Consider the following 27,048-nt stretch of genomic DNA (forward strand, 5'->3'; position numbering starts at 1 on the left):
TTACAGGTAGGGAACGAGGAAGAGAAGCAGAACATGAGAATAATAAGTACAAGCCATTCTGAGGCGCACCAGAGCCAGGCCTTCACCTGACTTCCCATGGGGACGCTGCAGTCTCATTCGCGCTACGATGGAAGCTGGCACCAAGGAGAGAGATGCTAGTCCTGCCTCACTGTTCACCACCAGGTGCGACTGAGCCGCTCACACCTCTACTCACCCTTCCCTCCCTGGCCTGTTGCAGAGTGTGCTTTAAAGAGAGAGGTCCAGGAACTGAAACAAAGAAGTTTCCTTGTTTCTTCTTTAGGTTCTTCTGCCTGATTTTATCCTCGGCCCCTTTTGTCTCATACCATGTATACTAAGACTATAAGAAATGAAATGGGTGGGGCTTCCCTGGTGGCGCAGTGGTTGAGAGTCTGCCTGCCAATGCAGGGGACACGGGTTCAAGCCCTGGCCTGGGAGGATCCCACATGCCGTGGAGCAACTAGGCCCGTGAACCACAACTACTGAGCCTGCGCGCCTGGAGCCTGTGCTCCGCAACAAGAGAGGCCGCGATAGTGAGAGGTCCGCGCACCGCGATGAAGAGTGGCCCCCGCTCGCCGCAACTAGAGAAAGCCCTCGCACAGAAACGAAGACCCAACACAGCCAAAAATAAATTAAATAATTAATAAAAAAAAAAAAAAAGAAATGAGATGCAAACCCTCTGGAACTAGAGTATTTTAAGGGAATAGACTCTCAAACCAAAAGCAGCCATTTTATTCAGGAAGCTTTTAACATGCCTTTCTCTGACAATGCTTTTACTTTTATATAATTAAGAGATTTAAAAACCTGGAAAACGTGAATGGTTTTTGCTCATATGTATGCCCATATATACACAGCACTCACAATGAATGATGTGTTATTTTGTGCAACCAACCAAAAAGTATTCCTTTGCAGTTTAATCATTTTCATCTTTACTTGTTGCAAAGCCTGGCCCAAGTTGTACACTGAATGTTCGAAAGCGACTTTATGCTACAATTATTTAAACTGAAAAGAAAGACTTTTCAAGTGGGAATAATAAAATTATCTAGTTTCACAAACTGACACCTATTCCACCAATAAAGTGCTGTTACATTTTTGAGCATCTACTGAAAATCATTACTTGTAATTTAGGAAGCTGCTATCATTTAGCACTTGGTTATATGGACTAGTAATGATTTTTCTTCATCATAGATAATTAAAATTTAGTACAAATTAGATTATATAATCATGTAGCCCCTTTTTCTAAAATTATTACATTTCAACAGTATAATTTAAATGTACAATGTGAATAATATACAAATATTTGAAATGCAATATAAAGAAAGTAAATGTAAGATACAAACGAGGTACATTTTCATATAACTGTTATCAGATTTATTAAGTGAAAACCAACCTGGTTTTAAAGTTTGCACACTTATAGCTTATAAGCCTTTAAGCCTTCTTATATTCTTGCTCTTGGGTTTTGTTTTGCTTTGATTTTCTTGGCAAAATTTCAAAAAACCGTAGTGACTCTTGCATCTCTATTTATAAGTATGGGAAAAAGTGACTCAATTGACTTTAATTGTTAAGTTTAATCACTCAACTGGTATACATTAAGAGAAAACAACTTCAGTAATAACGATCAACAACAACAAAAAAGAAACTTCACGTTAGATGTAGTTTTGCACTTTGGAAAGTAGATGGGAATTTCCTAAAAAGTTAAACATACATTTACTATATGACTCAGCAAATCTACTCCTAAGTATCTGCCCCGTCCCCCAAAAGAAAGGTGTATGTCCTCACAAAGACTAATGTGAATGCTCATAGCGGCATTATTCAAAATTTATAAATAATAGAGACAGTTTAAAAATCCATCAACAGTTGAATGGCAAAACAGACTGTGGTATATCCACATGATGGAATACTACTCAACAATGAAAATGGAATGAATTAGTGGATACATGCAACATGAAACCTCAGAAACATTATACTAAGTGAAAGAAGTTTTACACAAAGGACTACTTATAGTATGATTACATTTATATGAAATTTCTAAAAATAGCAAAACTGTAGAGACAGAGAACAGATCAAAGTTTACCTGGGGCTGGTGATAGGAGTGAGGATTGGCTAAACTGGGCATTAGGGAATTTGTGGGGATGATGAAAATGTTGTAAAACTAGATTGTGTTGCTGATTGAACAACTTTAAATTTAATAAAACTCCACCAAAGTGTACACATAAAATCAGTGGATTTTATGGTAAATTACATATAGAGAGAGCTTTTAAAAATCAAGGCTTGGACTTCCCTGGTGGTGCAGTGGTTAAGAATCCGCCTGCCAATGCAGGGGACACGGGTTCGATCCCTGGTCCAGGAAGATCCCACATGCCGTGGAGCAGCCAAGCCCGCGAGCCACAACTACTGAGCCTGCATGCCACAGCTACTGAAGACCATGCGCCCAGAGCCCGTGCTCTGCAACAAGAGAAGCCACTGCAATAAGAAGCCCACTCACCACAGCGAAGAGTAGTCCCCCTCGCCACAACTAGAGAAAGCCCACGCGCAGCAACGAAGACCCAATACAGCCAGATAAATAAATAAATAAATAAATAAATAAATAAATAAATAAAACTGCCATCCCTCAAACCACTAAAAAAAAAAAACTTAAAAAAAAAAATCAAGGCTTGTTCTATTCTCCTTCTACTAATACCTCATATATTTCTCTGCTTTTTATTCATGATCAGAGTAGAACATTTTTCATTCTGTGATCTTCTACTGAAAACTCACCCAAATATAGCAGCTCTTCATATCTCCCTCCTTCTGTCTGCCTGGCTTATTCATTCATTCTGTCATTCAATTATTCAACAAAACTATATTGAGCATCTACCAAGTATCAAGCCCTGCTCTAGGTGCAAGATGAATAAGTCATCTCCTAATGCTCCTCTTTTCTTCTCATTACAAACTCTCTTCATTTTAGAGCCACTCTTTCCCCATCTTCCCTATTTATACTTACTATCTTATATAGGTCAGTGATTTGCAAGTTGGTTCAGTGCTTTGCAGATGTGCTACTTCACTTGAAAGTGTCAAGCTTTTCTACTTTAATAAATATATCTTTAAAACACCTAACCAATTCAAAATTAATTAATTTATTAAAATATTTATTCAGTGGTTTCTTCCAAAAAACACACCAGGCAACACCAATGGTTTGGGACAAAGGACTTTCACTTTGCTCAGCAGTATCAACTTAACTGTCTCCATTATTGACAGCTAAGGCAGTTCTGGAATTGTATAGAGGGTACTGTCCACTCTAAGAAGAGATTTCTAAGCCTGCTTTGGAGATGTCCCTAAATCCAAAACTGACCTTTGAACTGGGATCCATTTTCCAGGCTAAGTGTGATGGACTTATATAGTGTCCAGAACCAATTTAGGACGGTTTAATTTCCTAGATTCATCCATTCACTCTTCCTACCAAGATGTCCATCTTGTAACTCTTGTGCACCAAATATCAAGCCATACACTGGTGTGCAAGATGAATAAGGCCTAGAGTTTGCCCTCAAAGTGCTTACAGTATGAGAGACAAACAAATAAAATGACAAGACTGATAAGAGCAAAACAATGAAAACATATACAGAGAATAGAAACTATGTATACAGTGTTTTATATATATATATATATATATTTTTTTTTTTTTTTTCTTCTGAAGATGAGTGATATTGAGCTGATTTTCAAAAACTAAGTCATGGTCTAACTGATATACTAAGAGTAGGATGGTAAGGCATTCAAACTAAAGGAAAAATGTATGCAAAAGTCACCTTCAGGGAATTATATATAACACAAACAGATGCAGTGCACGGTGTAACTGGGGATGTAGCTTGACAAAACTGAACATTTATTTCCTCAAGAGTTGAATAATGAATGAATTTATATACTAGTCATGATGCTGTGATTAATAAAAAATATACATTTAGTCATTCAGATGACCCAAATATATTTCTCATACATATTTGGTCTTCATCCACGGTTCCTGGCTCACAGCTCCCAAAATCCTTGGAATTGCCTAAATGTTGAGAATGATAAAAAGTGTCTTTTGTTATGTCAATGAGCTGACTTCTGGAGAGCAGCTAAGGGTGGGGGCAGGTTGCCAGTGATTAGAGGGTTGGAACTTTCAGTCCCATGCCCTGATTTCTGGGAAGGAGAGAGGGGCTTGAGGTTGAATCAATTGCCATTGGCCAATGAGTTGGTCAATCATGTCTATGTAATGAAACCTCCATAAAAGCCTTCCCCAGAAAAGCTTTTTGGTCCTTTTTTGGACAGCATCCATGTTGGGAAACCAGAATGCTTCCATGTGCCACCAAGCCACGTCCCATGCTCCAGGAGGACAGAAGTGCCTTTGTTCAGGACCTCACCAGCTGTATCTCTTTATCTGGCTCTTGATTCATATCCTTTAATATCCTTTTATAATAAATTGATAATCTAGTGAGTAAAGGGGTTTTCTTGAGTTCTGTGAGCCTTTCTAACCAACTAACTGAACACAAGGAGTGGGTCATGGGGACCTCTAATATATAGCCAGTTGGTCAGAAGTGGAGGAAATAATGGGCTTGTGACTGGAAGCTGAGTGGTGGGTGGTCTTGTGAGACTGAGGAATTTGATTCTATCTGCAGGTAGATAGTGTCAGAATTGAGGTGAATCCTTGGACACTCTGTTGGCATCCAAGAATTGGTGTGGGTGAGACTAAACACACACACACACACACACGCTGGAACTGGGTCTAGGAACTCTTTTTCACCAGTCAAGAAATTATACTTTGTCTGATAGATAGTAAGTGTTCACTGAAGTGTTTTAATAGGCAAGAAACATGAAATAGACCAATTTTATGGCAGTATGCGGGATGGGGGAATGATTGGTTTGAATTTTTTAGATGGTAAAGGAGAGGAAGAATTGTGGGATGATTTTTCCATTTCCCTGGCTTTTCCAGAACGGATGATGACTTAGTGGGTAAGAATTCTGGTACCTCTTATACTTGGAAAGTAAGTGGCCCTCAGATTTTTGTTAGATAATGCCCAGAAATATTAGTATGCCAGTCTTCAGAATCTAGATTAGCAATTCAAGTCTATTTTCTCTATGCACAGATTATTTTTTTGCCCATTTTTGATTTCACTTGTGCTTAACAAAGACATGACTCTCTTCAGTCTTCTATAATATCATTTGCTGGAGAAATCACTTGGTGACCAATACTGCTATAAACACAAACACAAGGACTGTATCAGAGAGAAAATAATTCGCTCCCCAATATTTAACCAATTTTTTTTCAATACTCTGGCCCTTTTTTTTCATATAAAATGATTAACTTAATAAAATTTAAAGCATTTTCAATTTAAATATATATCTTTAAAAATTTCATTTATGCAGAGACTTTGTGAACTCTGCTTCTTCTCCATCAATCCCAGCATTTTGAGAAATGAGGAAGAAACCTTTGGACAAAAGGATGTGCACTCCAAAAAAAAAAAGAGGCACATGAGGAGCAGAAGTCACTAATGTATGCAACACCACCCCTCCCACATAAACATCGGGCTTTACCTGGTCCAGTTTCGATGCTTGCCTTTACCCAGTCATTCAGTGACAAAAGAGGAGACTGTGTTGATTTGAGAAATATTATAGCATACAAAAATAATTCTCTTGCAGTTATTTATAATAAATCTTTTACTCTCTTATTGTTCAAGGACTTTTTTTTGTTTTTTTTCCTGAAACTGCTCCTATCTCATCTTTTAGTGTTATTCCTTTGTAGTGAGCAGTTTGGTTTCTGTAAAACTATCATCTGTACACACTGATGTTTTCATTTCATGTGGTACATGGCCCTTTGACCCTATCTTCCAACCTGGTCAGAAGCACATATGTCAAGTGATAGAAGTATTCTCATTCAGGGTAATTGATCAAAGTAAAAGTCTTACATAAATCAGACTCACATAAATATAAAAAATAAAAAAGAAACTGAAATTTGGTGTCATCTGTGAAAATTGTCTCTTTGGTTGAATTTGTATGGAAATATCTTAAATTCGGGCTCTAGAATGATGTTTTGCTTCCATCAGCTTTAACGCACCTGAAGGTGTGGGTCCTGGGAAAGATTTCTGTTAATAGAAAGACTTTAGTATTGGTTGCTGTGACCAAACACTTCATTTAAAAACAGTTCTGACATGTTATGTTCAAAATATGTCTAAATGTAAGGAAGAAAAAAGTTTGGTCCTGGAAAGGACTCAGATTTAAAACTGGGAGTGGGGATGAACAAAACCAGGTTTCCTTAACAGCACATAGGAAATATAATATCAGAGTTGTGTATTCTAAGTAATACTCATTAGTAGTCATTAACAAAGAAAAAAAATGAAGTGAGAGAAGTTATTTTTAAAAAGATAAATAGCAGGACATTTTCTCTTCATCAGCAATAATATTGTGAAAGTAACCATTTTTTAAATGGAGGTAAGTTATCATGGGTTCTTTGATAACTAGGGAAGAAAGAGCAGAAAGAGGGTACCTTGTCTATATATTTCTATTCTGAGGTGGAAATGGGAAAGATAAGAATATAAGGTGATTTAGAAACACAGCAGGTATACAGAAGCCTTGAGATGAGTTGCCCTTTCACAAGTACTAACTGGATAGAGAGACCCAGGTAAGAGGTCAGTGGCTTTTCTCTAATAAGGAGCTGAAAAGAATAATGAGGTGATGCCTGAAGCAAAAGCTGCAGGAGCCAGGCTCTGCGTGTCACAGAAATATTAGCATTTGTGAGCAGAGCAGCGAATAGGTTCAATGCAATGCAAAGGACAATAGATCAACATTTCAGGTTGGACTGAAACAGAAATTAAAAATAGATTAAAAACATACTTGTGTTTAGGTATTGGTATTTCTTTCAGTCTTGCCTCCCAAATCTGAGAAATGAACTCTTAAATGTAATTTGCAGAGTAGAAATTATATTCCTGTTGTCTAAATCAAAATTAAAATAATAGTGAAAGGTGACATCAAAATATATATTTTGTGTGTGTGTGTGTGTGTGTGTATTTTAAAGAACTCATACTCTAGCCTGGAAGTGTGATATTTTTTCTCCTCTATCTTAAGTTATCGTACTAGGAAAAGAATAATTCATTCAGTCTGAGTTCCACAATCTATAGCCAATGCTGTCTACTTCAGATCCGCTACCTACAATGCAGGAATTGTGCCTAGAAGGAATCAGTCAGCCTAAACTGAAAATACCCTATTTTTGTAATGACATTTACAAAACTACTGTCATTTTTGAAAGTTAGAATTAGGTTTTGAAAGTTTTAACATTTGTACACAACAATTTAAAAAGAGAGGCCATATTATGAAGAGATGGTGGGGAGAGTCTCTGTTAACTAGGGGGAAAGTCACTCTGATAAATGTTCTTAATGTTAATTATGAAATTGGAAGTGACTTCCAGCCATTCAACATGCAGTCAGAAGAGCGAGCCATAGTTCAGATGTTCCTGGTGTCCTATGGTAACTAGGTCTGTTCAGAGGAATTGCGTTCCCTCCAGCCTGTCTTAAACTACAAGTACTCCCCAAGGACTAAATTTGACCTAGAAAATTTTGGCACACATATGGTTAGTAAGGTAAGTACATCATTCAAGGTGAGCAGTCGTTCCTGTCCCTGATAGCATTCAGCATACTACCTCTGGCTAAAAGACTCATTTCTAAACCTCAACGGCTACTCCTACTCTCTCAGCTAACTCTCTTCCCCATTTGCATTGGGCTTTACTACGTTCCATATTCCTTTCCTTCTGGAACCTTAGGCTGTAGCATGGCCACATACGGTATGTGCTGGCAACCTAGAAGGGGGAGGGAGTTAATGTTCAATGGGATACACTTTGAACAGTAAGCAGAGGGATCCAGAAGATAAATTCCTCTCCCCTCCTCCCCTCTGCAGACTATACAAGAAACCATGGTTCCACATGGTTCCCCAGAGCCATCCCAAAAGACTAGTTAAATGTCTATGTCTTCTTTGGAAGCTGTGGCCACTTCGATAACATATCGTGTTACATATGCTTTCCCTTCGTCTCTTCCTCACTTCCTTTTTCCCTTCACTCTTGCTGCCCCTGAACTGTACTCTACAATAAAGCATTAACATATAGATTTCACCTCAGATTCATTCTGTTGTCTAAGGCTAAGCGCGGATGCCTGACAAATTTCATTATTTTGATTGAATGCCATCATGAGCAGAAATTATTGGCCCATGATAATATCTAATCAAAAGTCTTTACCTAATTCAGAACACTATGGATCAAGTGTCCTCTATTTTTTATAGAAACACAAAAGGATAAAAAGCACAAACACAAGGTTTTCAGTTGTGGATTTACAGATGGTACAGATGCTACCCTGATTTTATCTTCAGGAAAGGACAAGAAGACTTTGACATATCTCAATTTAGGAAATTAGTGATTGCCTATTAATCCTATGTTTATGTGAGATGGGAAAAAAAGTCATTACATTGTGGTTCCAGAAGTATTAGGCCCCAAAAGAGACTTTCCTGAAGGTGTCCTTTAATACTTCTACACATAAATTCTGGATATATAGAACTTCTCCAAACACAACACTATAAAACTCTCAGACCTCCATGTCCTTGCACAAGCTATTCATTCCCCCTGAATATCCTACACACACACACACACAAACACACACATGCACACATACACTTTCTACCTTGAAAACTGATGATTCAGCTAAAGACCTTTTTTGTGACTTCCCCAACTGTCCCTCCTTCTCATTGCAAAATTATTTCTGCCTCCTATTTATACTTCTATTCCAACACCTCTCTCATAGCAGCACCTATATTTCTACTGGCCTTTTTTTTTTTTTTTGAATTTTATTTTATATATTTTTTTATACAGCAGGTTCTTACTAGTCATCAATTTTATACACATCAGTGTATACATGTCAATCCCAATTGCCCAATTCATCACACCACCATTCCCACCCCCCTGCGGCTTTCCCCCCTTGGTGTCCATAAGTTTTTCCTCTACATCTGTGGCTCAACTTCTGCCCTGCAAACCGGTTCATCTGTACCATTTTTCTAGGTTCCACATACATGCATTAATATACGATATTTGTTTTTTCTTTCTGACTCACTTCACTCTGTACAACAGTCTCTAGATCCATCCACGTCTCTACAAATGACCCAATTTCGTTCCTTTTTATGGCTGAGTAATATTCCATTGTATATATGTACCACCTCTTCTTTATCCATTCATCTGTCGATGGGCATTTAGGTTGCTTCCATGACCTGGCTATTGTAAATAGTGCTGCAATGAATATTGGGGTGCACGTGTCTTTTTGAATTATGGTTTTCTCTGGGTATATGCTCAGTAGTGAGATTGCTGGATCATACAGTAATTCTATTTTTAGTTTTTTAAGGAACCTCCATACTGTTCTCCATAGTGGCTGTATCAATTTACATTCCCACCAACAGTGCAAGAGGGTTGCCTTTTCTCCACACCCTCTCCAGCATTTGTTGTTTGTACATTTTCTGATGATACCCATTCTAACTGGTGTGAAGTGATATCTCTTTGTAGTTTTGATTTGCATTTCTCTAATAATTAGTGATGTTGAGCAGCTTTTCATGTGCTTCTTGGCCATCTGTATGTCTTCTTTGGAGAAATGTCTATTTAGATCTTCTACCTATTTTTGGATTGGGTTTCTTTTTCTAATATTGAGCTGCATGAGCTGTTTATATATTTGGAGATTAATCCTTTGTCTGTAGATTCGATTGCAAATATTTTCTCCCATTCTGAGGGTTGTCTTTTCCTCTTGTTTATGGTTTCCTTTGCTGTGCAAAAGCTTTGAAGTTTCATTAGGTCCCATTTGTTTATTTTTGTTGTTATTTCCATTACTCTAGGAGGTGGATCAAAAAAGATCTTGCTGTGATTTATGTCAAAGAGTGTTCCTCCTATGTTTTCCTCTAAGGGTTTTATAGTGTCCGGTCTTACATTTAGGTCTCGAATCCATTTTGAGTTTATTTTTGTGTATGGTGTTAGGGAGTGTTCTAATTTCATTCTTTTACATGTAGCTCTCCAGTTTTCCCAGCACCGCTTACTGAAGAGACTGTCTTTTCTCCATTGTATATCCTTGTCTCCTTTGTCATAGATTACTTGACCACAGGAGCATGGGTTTATCTCTGGGCTTTCTATCTTGTTCCATTGATCTATGTTTCTGTTTTTGTGCCAGTACCATATTGTCTTGATTACTGTAGCTTTGTAGTAAAGTCTGAAGTCAGGAAGTCTGATTCCTCCAGCTCCGTTTTTTTCCCTCAAGACTGCTTTGGCTCTTCGGGGTCTTTGGTGTCTCCGTACAAATTTTAAGATTTTTTGTTCTAGTTCCATAAAAAATGCCATTGGTAATTTGATAGGGATTGCATTGAATCTGTAGGTTGCTTTGGGTAGTATAGTCATTTTCACAATATTGATTCTTCCAATGCAAGAACATGGTATATCTCTCCATCTGTTGGTATCATCTTTAATTTCTTTTATCAGTGTCTTATAGTTTTCTACATACAGGTCTTTTGTCTCCCTTGGTAGGTTTACTCCTTGGTATTTTATTCTTTTTGTTGCAATGGTAAATGGGAGTGTTTCCTTAATTTCTCTTTCAGATTTTTCATCATTAGTGTATAGGAATGCAAGAGATTTCTGTGCATTAATTTTGTATCCTGCAACTTTACCAAACTCATTGATTAGCTCTAGTAGTTTTCTGGTAGCAGATTTAGGATTCTCTATGTATAGTATCATGTCATCTGTAAACAGTGACAGATTTACTTCTTCTTTTCCAATTTGGATTCCTTTTATTTCTTTTTCTTCTCTGATCGCCGTGTCTAGGACTTCCAAAACTATGTTGAATAATAGTCATGAGAGTGGACATCCTTGTCTTGTTCGTAATCTTAGAGGAAATGCTTTCAGTTTTTCACCATTGAGAATGGTGTTTGCTGTGGGTTTGTCATATATGGCCTTTATTATGTTGAGGTAGGTTCCCTCTATGCACACTTTCTGGAGAATTTTTATCATAAATGGGTGTTGAATTTTATCAAAAGCTTTTTCTGCATCTATTGAGATGATCATATGGTTTTTCTTCTTCAATTTGTTAATATGGTGTATCACATTGATTGATTTGCATATATTGAAGAATCCTAGCATCCCTGGAATAAATCCCACTTGATCATGGTGTAGGATCCTTTTAATGTGTTGTTGGATTCTGTTTGCTAGTATTTCGTTGAGGATTTTTGCATCTAAATTCATCAGTGATATTCGTCTGAAATTTTCTTTTTTTGTAGTATCTTTCTCTGGTTTTGGTATCAGGGTGATGGTAGCCTCATAGAATGTGTTTGGGAGTTTTCCTTCCTCTGTAATTTTTTGGAAGAGTTTGAGAAGGATGGGTGTTAGCTCTTCTCTAAATGTTTGATAGAATTCACCTGTGAAGCCATCTGGTCCTGGACTTTTGTTTGTTGGAAGATTTTTAATCACAGTTTCAATTTCATTACTTGTGATTGGTCTGTTCATATTTTCTAGTTCTTCCTGGTTCAGTCTTGGAAGGTTATACCTTTCTAAGAATTTGTGCATTTCTTCCAGGTTGTCCATTTTATTGGCATAGAGTTGCTTGTAGTAGTCTCTTAGGATGCTTTGTATTTCTGCGGTGTCTGTTGTAACTTCTCCTTTTTCATTTCTGATTTTATTGATTTGAGTCATCTCCCTCTTTTTCTTGATGAGTCTGGCTAATGGTTTATCAATTTTGCTTATCTTCTCAAAGAACCAGCTTTTAGTTTTATTGATCTTTGCTATTGTTTTCTTTGTTTCTATTTCATTTATTTCTCATCTGATCTTTATGGTATGATTTCTTTCCTTCTGCTAACTTTAGGTTTTGTTTGTTCTTCTTTCTCTAGTTCCTTTAGGTGTGAGGTTAGATTGTTTATTTGAGATTTTTCTTGGTCTTGAGGTAGGCTTGTATAGCTATAAATTTCCCTCTTAGAACTGCTTTTGCTGCATCCCATAGGTTTTGCATCGTCGTGTTTTCATTGTCATTTGTCTCTAGGTATTTTTTGATTTCCTCTTTGATTTCTTCAGTGATCTCTTGGTTATTTAGTATCGTATTGTTTAGCCTCCACGTGTTTGTGTTTTTTACGTTCTTTTCCCTGTAATTGATTTCTAATCTCATAGCGTTGTGGTCAGAAAAGATGCTTGATATGATTTCAATTTTCTTAAATTTACTGAGGCTTGATTTGTGACCCAAGATGTGATCTATCCTGGAGCATGTTCCATGCACACTTGAGGAGAAAGTATAATCTGCTATTTTTGGATGGAATGTCCTATAAATATCAATTAAATCTATCTGGTCTATTGTGTCATTTGAAGCTTCTGTCTCCATATTTATTTTCATTTTGGATGATCTGTCCATTGGTGTAAGTGAGGTGTTAAAGTCCCCCACTATTATTGTATTACTGTCGATTTCCTCTTTTATAGCTGTTAAGAGTTGTCTTATGTATTGAGGTGCTCCTATGTTGGGTGCATATATATTTATAATTGTTATATCTTCTTCTTGGATTGATCCCTTGATCATTATGTAGTGTCCTTCCTTGTCTCCTGTAACATTCTTTATTTTAAAGTCTATTTTATCTGATATGAGTATTGCTACTCCAGCTTTCTTTTGATTTCCATTTGCATGGAATATCTATTTCCATCCCCTCACTTTCAGTCTGTATGTGTCCCTAGGTCTGATGTGGGTCTCATGTAGACAGCATATATATGGGTCTTGTTTTTGTATCCATTCAGCAAGCCTGTTTCTTTTGGTTGGAGCATTTAATCCAGTCACGTTTAAGGTAATTATCGATATGTATGTTCCTCTGACCATTTTCTTAATTGTTTTGGGTTTGTTTTTGTAAGTTTTCTTCTCTTGTGTTTCCTACTTAGAGAAGTTCCTTTAGTATTTGTTGTAGAGCTGGTTTGGTGGTGCTGAATTCTGTTAGCTTTTGCTTCTCTGTAAGCTTTTGATTTCTCCATTGAAGACGAATGAGATCCTTGCCGGGTAGAGTAATCTTGGTTGTAGGTTCTTGCCTTTCATCACTTTAAGTATATCATGCCACTCCCTTCTGGCTTGTAGAGTTTCTGCTGAGAAATCAGCTGTTAACCTTATGGGAGTTCCCTTGTATTTTATTTGTTGTTTTTCCCTTGCTGCTTTGAATAATTTTTCTTTGTCTTTAATTTTTGCCAATTTGATTACTGTGTGTCTCGGTGTGTTTCTCCTTGGGTTTATCCTGTATGGGACTCACTGTGCTTCCTGGACTTGGGTGGCTATTTCCTTTCCCGTGTTAGGGGAGTTTTCTACTATAATCTCTTCAAATATTTTCTCAGGTCCTTTCTCTCTCTTCTCCTTCTGGGACCCTGTAATGTGAATGTTGTTGCGTTTAATGTTGTCCCAGAGGTCTCTTAGGCTGTCTTCATTTCTTGTCATTCTTTTTTCTTTATTCTGTTCTACAGCAGTGAATTCCACCATTCTGTCTTCCAGGGCACTTATCCGTTCTTCTGCCTCAGTTATTCTGCTGTTGATTCCTTCTAGTGTAGTTTTCATTTCAGTTATTGTATTGTTCATCTCTGTTTGTTTGTTCTTTAATTCTTCTAGGTCTTTGTTAAACATTTCTTGCATCTTCTTGATCTTTGCCTCCATTCTTTTTCCGAGGTCCTGGATCATCTTCACTATCATTATTCTGAATTCTTTTTCTGGAAGGTTGCCTATCTCCACTTCATTTAGTTGTTTTTCTGCGGTTTTATCTTGTTCCTTCATCTGGTACATAGCCCTCTGCCTTTTCATCTTGTCTATCTTTCTGTGAGTATGTTTTTAGTTCCACAGGCTGCAGGATTGTAGTTCTTCTTGCTTCTGCTGTCTGCCCTCTGGTGGATGAGCTCTACTGGCCTTTTAACCATAGTGGGAATTCCCTAAATTTTCAGATTGTGTTGTTTTTGCTTTTATATCCCCAATATGTTTCATGACCCTTGAGACATGATAAGGACTGGGCAAAAATTAACTAAAGGACAGGCCAAAGAGGTGAACAAGGACAAAGAGGAGAAGGAAAAAAAAATCTCCACAGCAATGTACTTTATCAGTCTCCTTCCTTTCCTTCTTTATCCCCAGATTTTGGATTTGAAGAAGAGAATCCAAAGTTAAAATAATGCTACATATTTTTGAAAGTTTTAGAAAACATCACAATATTTCATGCACTGTACCACAAAATATTTTAAGTCAATCCTCTGGATATTTTTTTCTGATTGAAGCATGCTTTCAAGAGTACAACAAAAATCAATGAAGTATCACCTCACACTGGTCAGAATGGCCATCATCAAAAAATCTACAAACAATAAATGCTGGAGAGGGTGTGGGGAAAAGGGAACCCTCTTGCACTCTTGGTGGGAATGTAAATTGATACAGCCACTATGGAGAACAGTATGGAGGTTCCTTAAAAAACTAAAAATAGAACTACCATACAACCCAGCAATCCCACTACTGGGCATATACCCTGAGAAAACCATAATTCCAAAGAGTCATGTATTACAATGATCATTGCAGCTCTATTTACAGTAGCCAGGAAATGGAAGCAACCTAAGTGTCCATCGACAGATGAATGGATAAAGATGGTGTGGCACATGTATACAATGGAATATTACTCAGCCATAAAAAGAAACGAAATTGAGTTATTTGTAGTGAGGTGGATGGACCTAAAGTTTGTCAAACAGAGTGAATTAAGTCAGAGAAAAACAAATACCATATGCTAACACATATATATGAAATCTAAAAAAGGGGCAGGACAGGAATAAAGACGCAGACGTAGAGAATGGACTTGAGGGAAGGGTAAGCTGGGACCAAGTGAGAGAGTGGCATGGACATATATACACTACCAAATGTAAAATAACTAGTGGGAAGCAAGCAGCTGCATAGCACAGGGAGATCAGCTCGGTGCTTTGTGACCACCTAGAGGGGTGGGATAGGGAGGGTGGGAGGGAGCCGTGAGAGGGAGGGGATATGGGGATATATGTATATGTATAGTTGATTAACTTTGTTGTAAAGCAGAAACTAACACACCATTGTAAAGCAGTTATACTCCAATAAAGATGTTAAATATATATATATATAAAGAGAAGTATAAATTTAAATATAAATGGGGTTTAATTATTAAATTTTCAAATTACAAAAAAACCAAAATCAATAAAGAAAATGTTGCTTTCCAGAAACTTGTTTTGAGGGAAACTGTCCTGAAACACTTCAGATCTATAAACAGATATTTGTATTAAATCCCTACGTTTCAGATGCAGAAAATGGACACCATGAATTAGAATGGATCATTGTGTAACGTCTAATAAGCCTGCTCATTCTACAGAAGAGATAGAAACTTGTAAATACAGTGTTTTTAACAATAAATTTGATTGAGCACTAACAGACAAATCTCCTCCTGATCTTGAACCTCAAAGGAGTTGACCCAGATGCATGGAAATCTTCCCTAAATGGAATATTTGTGCCACACTCAGGCTCTCAAACACTGTGAGATAAGCACCATTTCCAGAATGGGACTGTGGTATCTTGACATATTTTAAAGACTGAAGAGGCAATTACTATTTTTGATTGTGTTAACTAACCTGTATATAATTATGTAATTACCTACAAAATTTAGGCAGAGTGTTACAGATCTAAATCATTAACTTTAACAATTGACAAGCTGCTTTGATTAGTATTTTCATAGTGTAAGATAACATACTTTTGTCAGCTTTCATATGATTAGTGATGATTGGGAATTTATTTATGTAAAATGTTTTTATTGCCTGTTTGGAGAAACAGAGCTGGAGAGTGAGGGCAGGAGAGTCACATACCTTCCTCATGGTTCAACTCAGGAAATGTCAGTGATGAGAAAACACCGAAGAGGTCCTCATTATCACCCCCAAATGACATAAAAGTGTAGTGTCGGATTAGAAGAGTATCCAGATAATTCAGTTTGGGAGAATTGGACTCTCCTTTGGCAAATTAGACTAACAGGGACATCAGTTTATGTGGCATCAACTCAGACTGTCATACACAACCCCCGACTTGGCCAGGCAGCCCCTCTAACAGCATTGATCCCTGCAGCTGCTCTTCTAAGGAAAATGCATGTCAATATATTTGTTATTTACTTTCTAGCAGAAACCCAGCAGCTGCAGCAATTTTTGAGAGAATTCTCTGACACATCTCATTTCCTATCAGTCGTAGGTGCTAGTGGCTGTACACACATGTTCCTATTAGGCTAACATCTCTGAATGCAGCTAGTTATTGGAAGAGAAAATCCTTTAATTTCTTGGCTATGACAAGGCTGTGTGAAGCCAAATTTCAACTCTCTATGGGAGACAGAAAGTCCTCAGGACATGAAGCCTTTCTTGTCTCCCCAGGCAAATTGGCTGGGCTCATTTGTTTAAAGGAACCTATTACAAAAAGTGGCTTAGAGAAATTTTAAAGTAAAATTTAAAATAAAAAGAGTCTTTCCCTTTTGAAGAAAAGTGTTTGGGGTGGAGATGGGCGTTTTCAAAAGGGACCAACACAAGTAATACATTCTAATTGGGAATGAAAAAAAAAGTGTGATTTGCCATTGTGATCAGAAGGTGAGACCATCCTTCCAAAAGAATTCGTGGAGCAAAATGGACCCTTAGCTCTTGTTAATCTTTCCTTTCTTTCTGCATTTTTACAACATTGTATTCTAGTGAAAATGCCTAGAAAGGAATAGTTTCATATGATTGTCTTTCATTGTCTCCCTACAAAAAAATAAATAAATCACATTCTAAATGCAGTTTGTTTGTCAAGAGGAGCAGAGAACGCTGTACCATGTGAGAGATTTTTTTCTTTATCAGATTAGGAATGTCAAACTCCACAATCGTAAAGTATTGATCTCTCCAAATCAGACATCTCTGTTGTCATGTCTCACAAGCATGACATCGGCTCCGTCTTTCACAATAAGACTTTTCCCCACAATCACACAGGCTACTGTCTTTGAGATGAAAGCTTAATTATACTGTTTTTAAACCTTCATGATTGAACACACATGCAGCAATGCCACCCCCTTACTGCGTCTTTAATCTTGTCTTTCCATCTCTCTAAATATATTTTAAACGTAGGACTTTTTACGAATTTCAAATCGCCATCCAGCCTTATAATTTTTCTCCTACTTGGTACTAATTCTACCTTTCTTGACCGTCACTCTCTAATAGTTCTTATCAATTTAAGAAATATCTACCTTTCTGAAAATTTGGAAACTGAATCCTACTCTACTTCTCTGATAACGTAAGTTATCTACGCCATTGTGCAAAAAAGGAATGTTGTATGATGCTTCATCATATTCTTTTGCTTTCTAAATAAAATAACCACTCCTAATTTTTATTATTAATTATTTTTGTGTCTCCTTTCCATGGCCTACATAGATATGAATGTTTGCAGCCATTTGGGGGAGGCAATATGCATTTCCTGTGTCAGAGCATGCCTACCCAACAATGCAAAATACCAGGAATGAAAAAGGAGCCAGAAGTCACCTGGGTATTATAGGTAGGATGTGTTGTTGAAGAGTCTTCCTTCGTGGGCACATCATATTCTGTAAGGCCATTTTGCAGCCTAAAGAACTAAACCATTTGTCTTTCTTTTCTTTCTTTCTTTTTTTCTAAACACAACATATTTGAATCCAATCCCTCAGTTGAAACTCAGGTATGAGATGATGCTCGGGGATGGGGTCAGGAATGGGATACAATGGGCGTTTGGAGTGGAGAGAGATTTGGGGATATTATGGGGAATGATGTGAGACTCAGCAAAGAAGGGAGGAATGGGGTAAACTCTAGGATGGTGTAAAACAAGGAGTGCCTTTGCACATATTACTTGGTAACAATAAGCTGTATTTATATCTCAATATGGCTGTTTGGGACATTAAGATGACTGTGTTAAAAAAAAAAGACAAATCAAATTTCTAAACCAAGATTTCTTTGTTGTGATGACAATCCTGTGCATCGTAAGATGTTTAGCAACATCTGTAGCCTCTACCCACCAGATGCCAGTAGGCTTTCATTCAGTTGTGACAACCAAGAATGTCTCCAGGCACAGCCAGATATCCCCTGCTTGGAAAGCAAAACTTCTTCCATTTGAGAACCACTCTTCTAAAAATCTCAAATGTCTCACTTTACTTTTGACTTCACAAGCATCCCTAACATTACCTGCTATGGTTTTCAGGGCAAAGGCAAGGGTCCTTAGAGTTTAAACACTCCATATTTATGACCCAATAGTAACGGTTTAGCAGCCGCCTGGTTGCTCAGAAAAGGAAGTTGATGACCCAGCTTTATCACACATTTATAAAGACCCAGTTACAGCTCTGTTCTCCACAATAGAATCTAGATGGTAAGCAAGCAAAGCAGACCTGGTGTCTCCACATTATACTTTTGGAACACTCTAACTAAGAGCACATGATGCTCTTTACCTACAAGACATCCTTTGTTATATGTAACACTCTATTGACAAAAATCCCAAGAATGGTTGAGGCTGAGGTTGGAACCCAGAAGAGGGAAGTCAGTCTTCAGAGACATTCTCTTAGAGCCTGCCAGGTTTTTTCACAGAACAAAAGAATAGTCTTGTCTCTGGATGAAATTACTATTATTTCTACTTCAGCACATTCAAAGGTCCATGATAAGTTTCTTCTTCATTTAAAAATTAACCATGAGCGTCTTCATATTTCTACAATTCTTAGTAATATGGCCTTTGATTAAAGGGTCCAAACAGAATTGTATAAGGACAGCAAAATCTATCTAATAGAATTTTATTAGAGTTTTATAAGCAGCAGAGGTGCTTTTAAATGTGAAAGGTATGTTACTATCAAGCCTATAGAAACAATACATTTCACCTAATTTTACATTTCTAAGGATATGCTGGCCTTTCTTTTTCTGATCTCATAAACTTTTCTAAATTTCTTAGGAAATGAAAGATTCTAAAAATCATAAAAGTTCCTCTTATTTCCTAAACAGCATGCAAAGCTGTTGCATAATCTCAGAAAAAGATAGACAGGACAGACCTTACAAATATATTTTAAAGCTCTGAAATGTAGACAAGAATATGTAAATTGAAAGTAAATTTATTTTAGTGAACTGGCAAGAAGGGAAAAAATATAGGGCCATATGTTACCATCAGTTTTGCTATGCATATTTGGGGGGGAAAAGTTTCTTAAGCCAGGCATTTGCAGTCCATAAAATGCCTTCCATAGGTAACCACAAGCTGGCAGAAGTAGCAGGCAAGTGTTGAAAGTTAGAAATGAGGACAATGCTTTTATTGGTGGCAGAGCGGAATTGGGAACTTGGTCTAAGAGGAATGGAGATGAGGGTATGATAATTTTACGTAAGTGAAAATGGTACCAGTGAGTAAGGAAACTCTTAGCGGAAGCAGAAGTTCTTTGCTTCTCCTTTCCTCCTGTTGATCTCCCTACTCACAGAGAAACAATTTTGAAATTCACCTACAACGTAAAGAATGTGTATTCCAACTCACCTCTCTGTTCTAGGCACTAAGTGACTTCTTCTTTTGTGCTTTGCTTAATAAGCACATCACACTACCCAAGGGGTCAGTTTGAGTTCTAGCCATAGGTACAAATAACAAATTATGTGGATTTTAATATAAATAATATGCTCCCTGAAAGCAAGGCTTTATCTGTTTTGACTATAATCTGCAATGCTGTAAAAATGCCTGGCATACAATAAGTGCTCAGTAATTTTTATTGAACGAATGAATGAATGAATACCATAAACAATAATTATTTTGTGCATGACACCTGGAGCTTATATATTTTAAGTTAATTATTTTTCTCTGTGTGTGTGATTATATTTGAACTTCACACATTTCCACAATATATTAAAGATTGCTTGATGATAGCATGATTTTATATACGTGTACCCCTTTAGCATTTATAAAGCATTTTCCCATGGCTTGTAATAAATAAATTCGGAGGACAGAATCCCAACTATTTCAGAAGAGAACATTCTATTTTCTAACTGAGACCATAAGCAGACAAGTGACTGAATCTTTAAACTTCTGTTTCTTAATCTATGAAGTAACAATAACACAGCTCTCCTAGGGTTCCTGTGAGGATTAAATGGACTGACATGCATGAAATTGCTTGGCAGAATGTAAAGTACTGGATAAATATAAGAAGCATTACTGAAGTTATTCTCAGAGAACACAGATGAATGTTAAGATCATTTACATACTAGCAATTATATGACCTCCTGGACTCCAAGAAGTTCAGTTTCAAGGTACCAGATACAGGTAACCAAGAGTTTGGAGTTCCAAGGCTAATTGTAGCAGATTTGCTGTGAGACTTGCCCAAATTCTTGAACTTTTTTTGTACCTCAGTAACATCATCTGGATAATAGGACTCTCATAAAGTTCCCTGAGGTTCCTTTCTGCTCTCAGGTTTTATGATTCTATGACAGAAACAGATTGATGAGGCACCTGGAGTAGAATCCAAAATGCAAGACCAGACTTGAGGAAAGCACTAGAAAAAAGAAAGGAGTATGGTTGGTCACTTCTTGTGCCCAAGTTACAGCTTCTCAGCCCAGCTTTCACTCCAGTCAGTGCAGCAACCGGCTTCCCTCAGTTGTAACCTCACTGCACAACACGGACTCCTCAGGAAACCCACCAGCACTCACACATGGGCAGCCTGGGAGTGCAAGGAAGTCAAAACCCAATGAGGAAAACTTTCATCAATGAAGGACAAGATCCAATGGACAAAACTCCCCTTCTTCTATCCCTCAAGTAAACATTTCTGAGGTGATGCTATAGGGCTTCTCAGAGGGTCCTGCTAGGATGAAACCCCAGTTCCCCTCAGTGGTGACCAACTCAAGCCTGCATCTTTACTGGCTTTCCCTCTTCCCCATTTCATACTTCCTAAACCACCACTCCTGTTCCTTGGGATCACTTCCCAAATTAAGCTACCTGAACACAAGCCCTTGTCTCATGCTATGTTTTGCTGATAGATCACAGACTTAGAAACAAGTCTGGAAAGCAGACCTTCAGGGTGGGATTTTGGAATGGAATCATTCACCAAACACACTGAGATAAAGACCTCATCATTGTAGTAGCAGGTGAAGTCCTGATAACCCTTAGCATGCTGTACCCTCACCATTATTGAGGCTAGCACCAAAATTTAGTTGAGAAGCTATATAAGTCATAAGAATCCCAAGGAAGTATTTGGGCTCTTGTCTTCTGCATCTGCAAAGCAGACTTTGCTCCAATCTGAGCCCTGCATTTAATTGTAAGCAGACTGAATTGCAGGGGTTATATAACTTTTATATACCAATATCAAAGACATGATAGAAAAATCAATAGTATTCCAAGATCTGAGATTGGGGAATTTCATACCAGGAGGTTAGATTGTAATGCTGCATGAAAGAAAATCTATTGACATCAAAGCATTCATGTTTTAGGATTTAACATTCTAGCAAAGAAACCTAGAACCAGTCTCAGTATGCTGCTAGGATGGCACCCTGAAGCTTGGTCTACAATAAATAATATAGAGATATCCTCTGCCTTAGAGAGGATTGAGGAAGGAGCCATAAGCCTCAGAAAAAAGAAATAACAGAATGATTTTTTTTTAATGTGAGACCAAAGAATCTACACCTCTAAGCCTGCCACATCAACAAAAGTTTAGGGGTCAAAAGGTCTGGGGCAAGCCAAGGCATCCCCAAACCCTAACCTAATCCTGTAAGGCAACGGACAAGGTGTTGGACCTTGCACCTTCACTACCAGGATAGATGTACAGCATCTAGTAAGCCTATTTTGATGCTGGAGTCAGTGTACACTGTGCTTGGGAATACTCCTCAAACCCATTTACCTGAGGACACAGAAGGTTGCCAGTTTTGAGTAGATTTCAGAGCAAAAGATGGCATTACAGAAGTTCCTCACTCCAGTGCAAGCTGCCCTGACCAACGGGCCATAAGATACAGTGGATCCAATGATTCTAGAGGTGTCTCTGGTGGGTTTCGAGTTTGAATGTGGGGTCTGGTAAGTTCCATTAGTTGAGTCTTAATGCAGAGAACTCTTCTCCATCTGAAAAGCAGTTCCTGGTTTGCTACCAAGCATTAGTAGAGACAGAACACCTTGACCACGGAGCACAGTGAATATGCCACCAAAGCTATCTATTCTTAGCTGAATATTATCCCAACCATTGAGCCATAAGTTTGGGTAAATGAGGCAGTGATGGTTAGGTGGATTGTGTACAAGCAGGTCCAGAGAGTACAAGGAAATTCTATGAGCGTAAGGCCCAGAATCTTATTTCTCCTACTTTTGTTCAACCAACACTTTCCCTCAACTAAGGCCTAAGGCCTCTTGGGGGTGTTGCCAATGTTATAACCCAAATGGCAGAAGAGAAAAACATGTGGACCCAGTTCATCAACGGATTATCTTGATATGTTGCTACTAGTCAAATATGGACCACTGATGTACTACAGAGTCCCACGCCAGGAGATCCCGAGGTGAAGGAAAATCCCTAAAGTTCTTTTCTGTTCTGATGTTCTATGACAAAACAGGTATATTGGAGCACTTGCAGCAGTATCCAGAATGGAGGACTGTATTTAATAAGCATGTACTGGACTTCTCTTGCGCCCTTCCCTTGGCCTATCTTGTACGTTAGCCTTCACTGCCATAACCAGAAACACAGAATCAATCCTGACAGCACCTTGTCTCAACGACTCCAAATATCACTTGCTTTAGGCTCTGGGGCTTCAGTGACTCCTCAGCAGCATGGGACACTTTTGGGAACTGCCAGCCCCCCTCACCCCCCGCAAGAGAGCAGTCTGGAAGTGAAAGGGACATAATGTCCCATTACCAACCCTTTTGTTAACTTCTTAAGAACCTTGAAAAAAGAATAGACAACCTCAGATTAGCTAATTATAAACTCAGGTCATGCTGTGAAGGTCAGAAGGCCTCCAAGGTAGTGTTTAAAGAGGCCCACTAGGTATTAACACAAGCACAGCTTGGAAGTGCAAGAATGTTACAGCCTCAGGAAATCACTTCCCAAAATGCACTACCCCCAGTCAAGCCTTGTTGTAGATTCTTTTCCAGCTGGGAAAGCTAGGCTAGCCGGGAAAGGTAGGAATAGGAAGCATAGTTCCTTAATTAGAGACCTGGCTCTGATATTCAGTAATTCATGAATGTATAGATTTAACACAAGAAATGGCATTAAACCCTCTAGCTGATATCTTGCACCTTAGCCAAGAAATTTTGCTTTGTCTGCTTTGCAGTGATGATGGCAAGGGGAAATTCCTCAGGGAAATGTGGGGCAGGGGATAACAGGCCTACCTAGAGTAAACTTTACCAGCCTGTCACAATCTATGATGCTGACCTTCCTCACGCTAGACTGATTTTTAATCCCAAGCTTAGATGAAACTGCATTATATCTCCTCAAGGGTTTCTTGAGGAATCCCCATCTTCTTATAACACCTTGACATTTCCCATATTGGATTTGAAGAGGGAGCCAACAGCCTTGGTTAGTTAACCATCTTATCTGAAAGATCCTTTAATTTTCAAATCAAAAATAGAATTTAACCATGTATCATCTGTATGACCTTGAGAAACTCATTTATCTCAGCATCCTCATCTGTAAAGGAAAGGGTTGTTATAAAGATTACATGGTAGTATCTAGAGTTGTGTCTGATACAGTCATGCTCAACAAGTATTAGCTGTTATTATTAATATAGATGAATTAAATTTGTATAATACATATATTCAGTTGATCTATAATGAATAAACGTACTCCCTGGTGACTGGGCAATAGAAGGACCTACTCCAAAATTAGGTACATCTCTCTATGACCCTCCCACTGACCCTGTAAGAGTACAAACCCAACAGAACCGAGGAGCCCCAAAATGGCAGCAGGACTACAGGAAACACTGAAGACTTGCTTCAGAAAGATACAAGTTCCCTAAAAACTTCTTCCATGTGGCAGGAAATAAAGTCAAATACACCATGTAAGCGCTGGAAGAAGCAGGGAGGAAATCAAGACCAGCAAATCTCTTCAACATTTTTGAATTCAATTATTGTAGAATTTGAAACTTGGGCTTTGGAAACATTAATTTTTTTTTTTTTTTTTACTTTTTTATTTTCTACGTTTTTTTTTTTTTTCTTTTCTCCTTTATTACCTGAAGGTTTTGTCTGTTTCATTAACCTTTGGGAAAAAAATAGTGTCATCCCTAGAGACTGTCATACAGGGTGAAGTGAGTCAGAAAGAGAAAAACAAATATCGTATATGAATGCATATATGTGGAATATAGAAAAATGGTACAGATGAACCGGTTTACAGGGCAGAAATAGAGACACAGATGTAGAGGGCAAACGTATGGACACCAAGGGGGGAAAGCGGGGCGGGGGGTGGGTAGGATGAACTGGGAGATTGGGATTGACATATATACACTAATATGTATAAAATAGATAATAAGAACCTGTTGTATAAAAAATATTCAAAAAGAAAATAATGTCATCATTTAAGCTGAAGTGAAAACAAGATAGCAACCCTATCCTTAAAAGCCACACATGATCGAGGCAGTTTATCAAGATGAGGCACCCTCAAAAAGAAGGGTACACAGTGAGGAGGGGTGGTCCAACTAAATGCCTTATTTAAGGCCACAGAGAGACTTCTACAGAGAGACCTCTTCAGAGAGATCTTAAGCCTTGGAGATTTCTGTGTGAGTTTATATAAAGGAAGCCAACATCTTTTTTGTTTTGTTTTAAATTTCATTGTTTAAAAAAATTGTACATATTTAAGGCCTCATGATGATTTGCTATACACAGTGAAAGGATCACTACTTTCAAACCAATTAACATCTTCTCCTCACATACTTTCCATTTTTGTGTGTGATATAAGCACATGAAATGTACCCTCTTAGCAAATTTCCTGTATTCAACATGGTATGGTTAACTATAGTCACCATGCTGCACACTGGATCTCTGGTCTTATTTATCCTACATAACTGCAACTTTGTATCCTTCTACCAACATCTCCCCATGACCCCCATCAGTGGCCCCTGATAACCACTGTTCTACTTTCTGCTTCTATGTATTCAACTTTGTTAGGTTCTACATGTGAGACAATGCAGGATTTTTCCTTTCTGTGCCTGGTTTATTTTACTTAACATAATGTCCCCCAGGTTCATCCACGTTGTTGCAAATGGCAGGATCGTAAAGGAGGTCAGTCTCTTAAAACAGCATCAGAATCAGGCATCTGTCATAACTGCCACTTCTAAATGCCAAGGCCAAATACGAGTCAACACTTCCAAAATACACACAGAAATGTAAGACTCCGTGGCTACTCTATATTATCCTAAAATGGCACGGTGTTTTATATAAGGATCATCTCTAATACTCATCAGTTCATTCATTTTTGCATAACTACTGACATTAGCGTACGCTTATGTCAGTGATGTCAATAAACAACAAAGAAAAAGTTCAGAAACTTAATCAATTTTAGATTATCCTCCACAATTATTACCGGCTCTTTCACACAGTGGCTTGTCTACATTTGTTCTTCAACCTCATAGGAAGCTCCTGCCTCAGGATCCTTTTTTCTTTCTTTCTTATGGACACCCTCATCTCTTTACCTCCTTCCCTATTAAGCTTACATTTCTTAATCCATTATATAAATCTTTCTGTTGTCAATATAGAGAACAGACTTGTGGTTACCAATGGGGAGAGGAGGGCTGGGGAGGGACAGATTGGGAGTTTGGGATTAGCATATGCAAACTATTATATACAGGATGGTCCTACTGTATAGCACAGGGAACTATATTCAATGTCCTGTGATAAACCATAATGGAAAAGAATGTGTAAAAGAATATATATGTACAACTTTTGCTGTACAGCAGAAATTAAACACAACATTGTAAATCAACTATAATTCAATAAAACTTTCCAAAAATCCTTCTGTTGTCAAAAATCTACAAGTCTCGTTCTCTATTTTTCCTTCCAAGAAAGTAACAACTAACAAAACCCTGGGTTCAGAAGAATCCAACTTTCCATCCTTCCATTCTGTATCAGGACTGCCGAGTGCCACGGGCATCACTCAATTCTGTAAGCTGCTGTTGTTATAGACCTGAGGTTTCCAATCTGTGTTGAGTCCTCAACACTGCCTGACCACCACTTACATCAGGGATTCTCAACCCTGGCTACCATTAGAATCCTGGGGAGCTTTTTTCAAATCCTGGTACCTGGGCCTCACCCCAAACCAATGAAATCAGATCCTCTGGTGGCAAGATTGAGGCATCGGTAATTTTCAAATTTCCCCAAATGATTCTAACACAGTCAGGATTTACAGCAGTGTTCTCAGCCTCGGTAGCAGATAATAAGCATCTGGGAAGTTATTTAAAGTACTGATTCTGGGTTCCCCTCCTCACATATTCGGATTTAATTTGCCTAAGGTACAGTCTGGGAGTTTTGACAACTCTCCATGTGATTCCAATGTGTACACAAGGGTAAGACCCACTGGTTAGAGCCACGGTCCTCAGGTCTCCAACCTTCTCCTTCCAACTCACAGGAGATGATGGCCTTGCCTCCTTCTTCACGGAGAAAATAGAAGCTATCAGAAAAAAACTATTTTATCCTTCCTTTCTGCCATTAAAGTCACAGACAAACCTCCTCCTAGCTATGGTTAGTCCCTGCACTTCTCTTCTGGCTCTGTCCCTTCCCACACTCTCTGTAATTTCTCTCCATCAGTCACTCCCATCTATTTGCTCTGTCCACTCCCCATTGGTACTTAACACACTCCACTCTCTTTTTCTAATTTTTATCTTATATTGGAGTATAGTTGATTAACATTGTTGTGTTAGTTTCAGGTGTACAGCAAAGTGATTCAGTCATACATATACATGTATCTATTCTTTTTCAAATTCTTTTCCCATTTAGGTTATTACAGAATATTGAGCAGAGTTTCCTGTGCTATATAGTAGGTCCTTGTTGGTTATCTTTTTTAAATATAGTAGTGTGTATATATCAGTCCCAAACT

At 38.0% G+C, this 27,048-nt stretch overlaps 1 protein-coding gene across 5 annotated transcripts in view; it reads left to right on the top strand.

Moving 5' to 3' along the window:
• LOC309627291 (uncharacterized protein) overlaps window positions 1-27,048 on the top strand; it is a 297,871-nt gene that overhangs the window by 264,505 nt on the left and 6,318 nt on the right. For 2 of the 5 annotated variants that reach the window (XR_014243649.1, XR_014243652.1), the window contains one exon: window positions 7-376. The gene's annotated coding sequence lies outside the window, so the exon portion shown is untranslated. Of the gene's footprint in view, window positions 1-6; window positions 377-4,302; window positions 10,541-27,048 lie in introns of those variants that run through there. The other 3 variants (XR_014243651.1, XR_014243653.1, XR_014243650.1) reach the window with 3 other exon arrangements.

The sequence above is a fragment of the Balaenoptera borealis genome (assembly GCF_965194805.1).
Source record: "Balaenoptera borealis genome assembly, chromosome: 4".
Taxonomy (NCBI): Eukaryota; Metazoa; Chordata; class Mammalia; order Artiodactyla; family Balaenopteridae; genus Balaenoptera; species Balaenoptera borealis.